This window comes from Balaenoptera borealis (assembly GCF_965194805.1).
Source record: "Balaenoptera borealis genome assembly, chromosome: X".
NCBI classification, from domain to species: domain Eukaryota; kingdom Metazoa; phylum Chordata; class Mammalia; order Artiodactyla; family Balaenopteridae; genus Balaenoptera; species Balaenoptera borealis.
The window spans coordinates 38,111,464-38,119,325 of record NC_138881.1 but is presented as its reverse complement, the minus strand read 5'-3'; the positions used below and the strand labels follow the sequence as shown (position 1 = coordinate 38,119,325).

The 7,862-nt window shown below is 43.0% G+C and overlaps 1 long non-coding RNA gene across 1 annotated transcript; it reads right to left on the bottom strand.

The window, feature by feature from the left end:
• Positions 1 to 861: 861 nt before the first annotated feature.
• LOC309621198 lies at positions 862 to 7,175 on the bottom strand. The gene is made up of 2 exons (XR_014239811.1): positions 6,266 to 7,175; positions 862 to 5,945 (listed from the first exon to the last, which is right to left on the bottom strand). It is a non-coding gene; the product is annotated as an uncharacterized lncRNA (long non-coding RNA).
• Between the last annotated feature and the right edge of the window lie 687 nt (positions 7,176 to 7,862).

Genomic DNA, 7,862 nt, shown 5'->3' with positions numbered 1-7,862 from the left:
AAAACAGAACACTCTATTCAAATTGCCCTGACAAAGTCATCCATAGAAGTTCTGAAGATAACTCCTTAAAAATTACAGCTAGTGGCAAATGGCTAAATTCCTCAAAGATAAACATTTAGCACTATTTTAGAGAATTGACATGGTAATATATTGTAATAATATAATCATATAATGGCCATAAAAAGATAATGATACATTAATCAATTTTCATCAGACATTACAGTGGTGTAGAGGCTACAGCAATGAGCAAGAAATAGCCTTGCCCTCCCAGAGTGTATAGGCCACTGGGAGCTACAGACAATTAAACAAGAAAGCACAATACAGTTTGATTGTGCTATGATGAGGGAAGTCTATCCTGTTTTGAAAGCACATAGAAGGGGAGAAGCTAAACCTTTGTTTGTAGGACAAGAAATTCTTCCTAAATAATGGAATGTCAAAACCAAAAGCAGAAGGATAAGTAGGGATTATTCAGGACAGAGATGAGAATATTTCAGGCAGAAGGAATAACATGTATAAAGACAAATTAAGAATAAGACTTGGGGCTTCCCGGTGGCGCAGTGGTTGAGAATCCACCCGCCAATGCAGGGGACACGGGTTCGAGCCCTGGTCCGGGAAGATCCCACGTGCCGTGGAGCAACTAAGCCTGTGCACCACAACTACTGAGCCTGTGCTCTAGGACCCGTGAGCCACAACTACTGGGCCCGCACGCCTAGAGCCCATGCTCCTCAACAAGAGAAGCCACCGCAACGAGAAGCCCATGCACTGCAACGGAGAGTAGCCCCTGCTCGCTGCAACTAAAGAAAGCCCGTGCCCAGCATCGAAGACCCAGTGCAGTCAAAAATTAATTAATTAATTAATTAAAAAAAAAGAATAAGACTCTAGATTGTTTAAGAGATTGAATAGACTCAGACTATCACAGTGTCTAGCACATGGTAGATTCTCAATGAATAGTAGTTGAAGTAAAGAAAATACAGGTGATTCCTTGAGTATCTCGAGTCACCAGGAAAGAATTAATCTTTCTTGGTTCTTTCTCAGACCCGACATAGGACTAGAGATTGTTGGTTAAGAAAAGAACAGGAAGACATGGTTAATCCGCCCACATGGCAACCATACCATACCACATATTACTGCCTGGTGTCCATGGATCAGGGACAGCCTAAGAAAGTCTGTTTCCTTGCTTTTACCACCAATGGCTATTTGTTTCTCTTTGTAAATGCTTAACACATCCTGGAAAGGGTGTGGACACTCTTGGTGCCATTATGCAATCTTTGTTGTCAGAATGGAATAAATGTTTCTCCTTTCTGTGGTAACTGCTAGTTATAAACTAGCTGATATAGTTCTCCAATGGCTTTAATTTTCTCTAACAGCCTCTGTCTTTCCTGAACCCTGCAAAAGTGATTCTCAGGAGTCTCAGCTGACATTCTAGCTTCCCCAGGGAGTTTCCCATGATTACTACCAAGGACTTCTGGAAAACATATATTTGACTTTAAGAGGAGATATTTCTTCATTGCGTAGCACCCACTTCCTCCACCCCATCCACATATACTGTTTGCGTCTCATCTGAGCTCTTCAATTCATCTCTACAAATATATGAACCAATTATGTAAAAGACACTGAACTGTGAGGGTCCTGAGGATGAATAAGACACAGATTGTAAACTCCTTGAAGTTAAGAACCCTTGAGAAAGAAAATATGTGTGAAATAATACATCGTAACACATGGCAGAGTGTGGTACATGCTCTTAGAAGAAAAATGTCATGCCACAGTAGAGTTTGTTCATTTTCCAGCAAGAAGAATCCAGGAAGACTATGGTGGAAGCAGCATCTGAGTTGAAACTTAAAGGATAAGTAGATAGGATTACATAAAAGGCTTTCATATGAACATAATTATATGATCAGACACTCACTGTCTATGTTTTTTCTGGAGAGTTCAGGAAAATAAGCACTCAGCTGGATCAACCCTATGGTAAACTGCTATTCTTCACCAATATTTGTTGCTTGTTCATATGGAAGGATTATACTTCTCCATTCTGCTAAAACTATGTATGGCCAAGTCACTTACCTTGACCAATGAGTGAGCAGAAGTGTCCGTTCTGGATGGAGGCTTTAAGGGCTAGCACCTTCCTCACCATGTTCTCCTTTCCATCTGCCACAACTACTGGCAATGTTCCAGAGAGAGGCTGCTCTGATACCTTGGGTCCCAGAGAGAAGATGATATGGAATAGAACCAGGGTCAACCTACGATGGACAAATAACACGAGTAGGAAATCAACCTTTGTTGTTGTAAGGCAGTGAGATTTTAGGTTTGTTCATTATAACAGTATAACCCAGTCCATCCTGACTAAACAGACACCAAACTTGTCCTAGTCAGCTCAGTGCCCGAAAAGTGTAATATAGAGCTCAAAAGTGGAACAGCAAGATATTAATTTACTGTTCCCTAATGTTCCAGGCATTCTATGAGGCACCTTACATACATTATTTCACTTAATTCTCACAGCTTCACAATGTTTAAATCATTACTCCCTTCATACAGATGTAGAAACTCAGAGAGGTTAAGAAATTTGCCCAAGGTCACAAAGTAGGTAGGAATCATTGCAGAGATTCTAATCTCATGTTGCGTAACAGGGAGTCTGATCCTTTTGTGGTGATACACAGCCTGCCAAGTCACAAAGGTATCACACTCTTAACTTTCCCAGCAAACTATATCCCTTGTTCTGAACTTGATGGTCATGTTACCTAAGCCTGGACTTTGGAAACAAGTGGATGAGAACCTTGATACCAGTCCCATTATTTGATATGTGTTAGAAATATGGACCCCTGACCAATAATAAATAATTTCATTTAAAGCAAGAGAAAGAAGGAGTTCCCTGGTGGTCTAGTGGTTAGGATTCGGTGCTTTCACTGCAGTGGTCCGGGTTCAATCCCTGGTCGGGGAACTGAGATCCTACAAGTCACACAGCTCAGCCAAAAAAAAGCAAGAGAAAGAGATTAATCTCAGAAACTATTTAAATCCATTGTGCCCCATCAAACTCAAGTGTGATCAAACTCAAGTGCCATCTTTGTGATCACTGATAAAGTCACAAGGTTAGACTTCCTTTGGATACCATAGGATCACAAAAGATTACATAGTTCAGTAGAAACAGAGTGTTCCCCAAGACTTGGCTTCACCTTTGTGGATCACTCAGAAACATGGGACTGCAATTCTCTCATTCACTCTGCATTTACAGGCGGAAAATTCTGCTACAAAAAGCCAGAAATGCACAAGCAGTGGAAACTACTGCAGTCAAGATACATATTAAACAAGTATGCAATGGGTCTAGGAGACTTGGTCATAAAAAAGGAGGTGCCCTGTTGAAGGCACAGGCTAGGATGGGATCAGAAGGAGAGAAGAGACTTTGACAGAAACTCTTCTATAAATCGGCTTGGTGACCCAATAGTTTATCTTATTATCCATCTCCTTTTCCCTCCAGTTCACCTCCTCCTCTTGACTCTTGGCTACCTACAGTTGGTGGTCACTGGTAAAGAAATCTATATTTTTCTTTTTCAAGCATCTAGTACATTTTTGGTGTCTTTAATTGAATTTTTTCTTTTAAATTTTATATAACACCATTTCCTAGATAATAGTTATCCCAACAACAATGTTATGGGTTTTAGCTGATATGTGGAGGTATTTTTTATTTTAATGTTTAGTTAGCAGTTTTTATGTTTTGACACATACATATCTGTACCACACAGAAAGCACAGAAAGACACAAGAGAAATGGGATGTAAATCAGACACAGACCATGGAGTCTCAGGCCTGGCAGCTGAGTAGTTAATGGAGGGCCAGGTAAAAGGCAAGAGATGACTGGTGAGACAACCCATCAACCAAGCTGAGCAAGTGATGATGTAGAAATAAGATGCTAGATGGACCAACATGCCGGTGAGCATCCTTCATGGTTTTACTGAAACTTCTTTTCAATAGTTTTGATTAAATGGCTTCTTAGCACCTTCCAAAATTTGACACCAAGATTCTTTATGTTGAGCAAGCCATTATACAAAGCTGGTCAATTAGATGCCATTTGGTCTTTTTTTTTTCTTGTTAAAATTTTAATTTTGAACTACTTAAAACACACACACACAACATGAAGAATACTGTAGAAGACGCCCAGTTACCAGTAGCCTTCCTCATCCCATAGCTCGCTTTGTGACATTTCCCTTACCTCTTATAGGAAAACTATGGTAAGACCCATAGCTTTTCTGCTCACTCTCAGATACACTGAAAAGTTCAATTCCCAAAACAACTTCACATCAGTAATTTCACTCTGGGATAATATTAAAAATGTCAAACTCCCTTCAAAGTCAGATCTTCTCCCTTCTCCCAGCTGAGCCCTTACCCAGGTGGAAAACTTGCATTGAGAAAGAGAGACAGGTTTGCTTCTTCTCTAGTTTACCACCTTGAATATCTACCCTTCTTTCCCCAGCTTACTAACCACAGTTTCTGACCACTCTGGAGCCAAATTTGGGGGCGCAAAAGGAGAAATGAAGGGAACAAAAAAGGCTTTGTGAGTGAGTGTTGGTTTCCTCTAGCTGTGGTGAACTTTTAATTTTATTCCTCTTGTGGGATGCTCCATGGGTTCTTTGGAGAACTCATCCACACTCATCAGCAAGGATGTTCCACCCACTGTCCCTGACATGGGTGATGCATTCTCCACCTGGCCTTTTGTGAATCTACCCTTTATCCACTGTTTCTTGGCATTCTTCCTCCACATATATCTTCTGCAATTACAACTCTCAAGGCTCTGTTGGGCAAAGTCCCTTTAAGTAGTTTCAGGCTCATCTACTCTCTCCACCCATATTTAGTCCAACAGAAATTCAAACCTTTGACCAGTCATGAATAGTTATCACTTTACTCCCCAGCCACAAGGGCGGGTTGCTTCAGCCAGGCCCTAGAACTTTAGATTCCTCAGAAGTATAATATATACCAGTCTACAGTGTCTCCCAAACTCCAGAGGACACATACTAAAATCTTGAAGTGAGCTCACTGATGGCTTTCTCAAAAGAGACTTGAGGTGATGGGCAAGGGGCTCTATACCCCTCTTCCATGGTGACAGGGCACTCACAATGCACAACAGCATTCTCTCAAGAATGATCTAACATCCAACTCTCTCATCTTCTTCAAACATTTTTATAAGTTGGAGGTGCTTAGCTGGTCTAGCTCTTCACTTCCCCTACTGTTTTGGGGTCTTAGAACTGAGACTATATCCCATTTTAGTATCTTGTTGTTTACATATTTTTTATATTGTACACTCTATTAGAGCTTGTGTTTGGTTAACATGATTTAGCTCAAATGTGATAGGTAATATGGGAAACTTTGCAGTATTATACAGAATTTGTGTTGGTTCATATGTGGTTTTTCCTAGCATGCTAGTAATTTGAAAAAGATCAGGGGCAAGTTTTCTCATAATTAGAGAGAAAGTCCTAGAATATATAAAGACTGTCTTAGTCAGTTCAGGCTGCTATAACAAATTACCACAGACTGAGTGGCTTATATACAACAGAAATTTATTTCTCACACTTCTGGAGGCTGAAAGTTCTAGATCAAGGACCTAGCATGGTCAGGTTCTGGTGAGAGCCCTCTTCCGGATTGCAGACTGACAACTTATGTATCATCACATGGTGGAAAGAGAGGGAAAAGAGCTCTCTGGGATTCCTTTTATAAGGGCATTAATCTCATTCATGAGAGCTCCAACTTCATGACCTATAATCACCTCCTGAAGGCCCCACCTTCTGACATTGGGGGTTAGGATTTAAACATACGAATTTGGTCAGGGGGGACACAAGCATTCAGTCCATTGCAAAGACAGTAAGGATAATGGTGAAAACTCCATCCAAAGTGCCTTCCTTTTAAGTAGTAGCTAGTTTAGTGGATCAAAAAACCACCACAATTTTTATTATGTTAAACTACCTGGGCTTCCCTGGTGGCGCAGTGGTTGAGAATCTGCCTGCCAATGCAGGGGGACACGGGTTCGGGCCCTGGTCTGGGAAGATCCCACGTGCCGCGGGGCGGCTGGGCCCATGAGCCACAATTGCTGAGCCTGCGCGTCTGGAGCCTGTGCTCCGCAACGGGAGAGGCCGCGATGGTGGGGGGCCCGCGCACCGTGATGGAGAGTGGCCCCCGCTTGCCGTAACTGGGGGGAGCCCTCGCACAGAAACGAAGACCCAACACAGCCAAAAATAAATAAATAAGTAAATAAAATTTAAAAAAAAAACAAAAAAAAAAACTACCTGAGGCAGCTGCAAAGATATTTCTCCCTATGTTGGAAGGAAAGAAGGAAGGAAGGGGGAAGGAAGGAAGCAGGAGGGAGGGAGGGAGGGAGGGAGGGAAGGAAGGAAGAAAGACCTTAATTTGAAAATGTCTACAATCTAGATATGATTTTTAGTTTTGATGAAACTGTTCTCATCAGAATTAAATGTCCCTGCTATTGTTTAATGGATACAAAGTTTAATTTTTGCAAGACGGAAAGAGCTCTGGAAGTGAATGGTGATGATGGTTGCACAACAATATGAATGTACTCAATGTCACTGAACTGGACACTTAAAATGTTTAAGATGCTAAATTTGATGCTATTTATATTCCACCACAATTTAAAAAATAAAAAAATTTAAAAATTAAAAGAAGAATTAAATGTCCCCAATATCTTACATCTCAAAGGTGTAAGGGTCAGCTGATAGTGAGGCTGAGTGTAAATATCAGTGGAGATTGAACTATGCCAATATTTTTACTAGTATTGTTACAGTTTCTGTTAGTAGTCTTGTTAGAAAATTACATATGTTTTGAGAGGACTGCCCCAAATATATTTTTCCCATAAGCTAATATTTCTAGTGTGTGATTTTACAGCATGAGAAGTTTTTCAGAAATGCATACTTGAGGGGGGGACCTTCAAGACGACAGAGGAGTAAGACGTGGAGATCACCTTCCTCCCCACAAATACATCAGAAATACATCTACATGTGGAACAACTCCTACAGAACACCTACTGAACGCTGGCAGAAGACCTCAGACCTCCCAAAAGGCAAGGAAATCCCCACATACCTGGGTAGGGCAAAAGAAAAAACAGAAACAAAAGAATAGGGATGGGACCTGCACCAGTGGGAGGGAGCTGTGAAGGAGGAAAGGTTTCCACACACTAGGAAGCCCCTTTACTGGCGGACACGGGGTTGGCGGAGGGGAAGGTTCGGAGCCACGGAGGAGAGTGCAGCCACAGGGGTGCGGAGGGCAAAGCCGAGAGATTCCCACACAGAGGATCGGTGCCGACCAGCACTCACCAGCCCGAGAGGCTTGTCTGCTCACCCGCCGGGGCAGGGTGGGGGGCTGGGATCTGAGGCTCGGGCTTCGGAGGTCGGATCCCAGAGAGAGGACTGGAGTTGGCTGTGTGAACACATTCTGAAGGGTCTAGTGCGCCACGGATAGCCGAGAGGGAGTCCGGGAAAAAGTCTGGAGCTGCCGAAGAGACGAGAGACTTTTTCTTGCCGCTTTGTTTCCTGGTGCGCGAGGAAGAGGGGATTAAGAGCACCGCTTAAAGGAGCTCCAGAGACGGGCGCGAGCCGCAGCTATCAGCATGGACCCCAGAGACGGGCATGAGACGCTAAGTCTGCTGCCGCCGCCACCAAGAAGCCTGTGTGCAAGCACAGGTCACTCTCCACACCTCCCCTCCTGGGAGCCGGTGCAGACCATCACTGCCAGGGTCCCGCGATCCAGGGACAACTTCCTTGGGAGAACACAGGGTGTGCCTCAGGCTGGTGCAACGTCACGCCGGCCTCTGCCGATGCAGGCTCGCCCCGCATTCCAATTATAACTACCGAACCCCTCCCTCCACCTGGC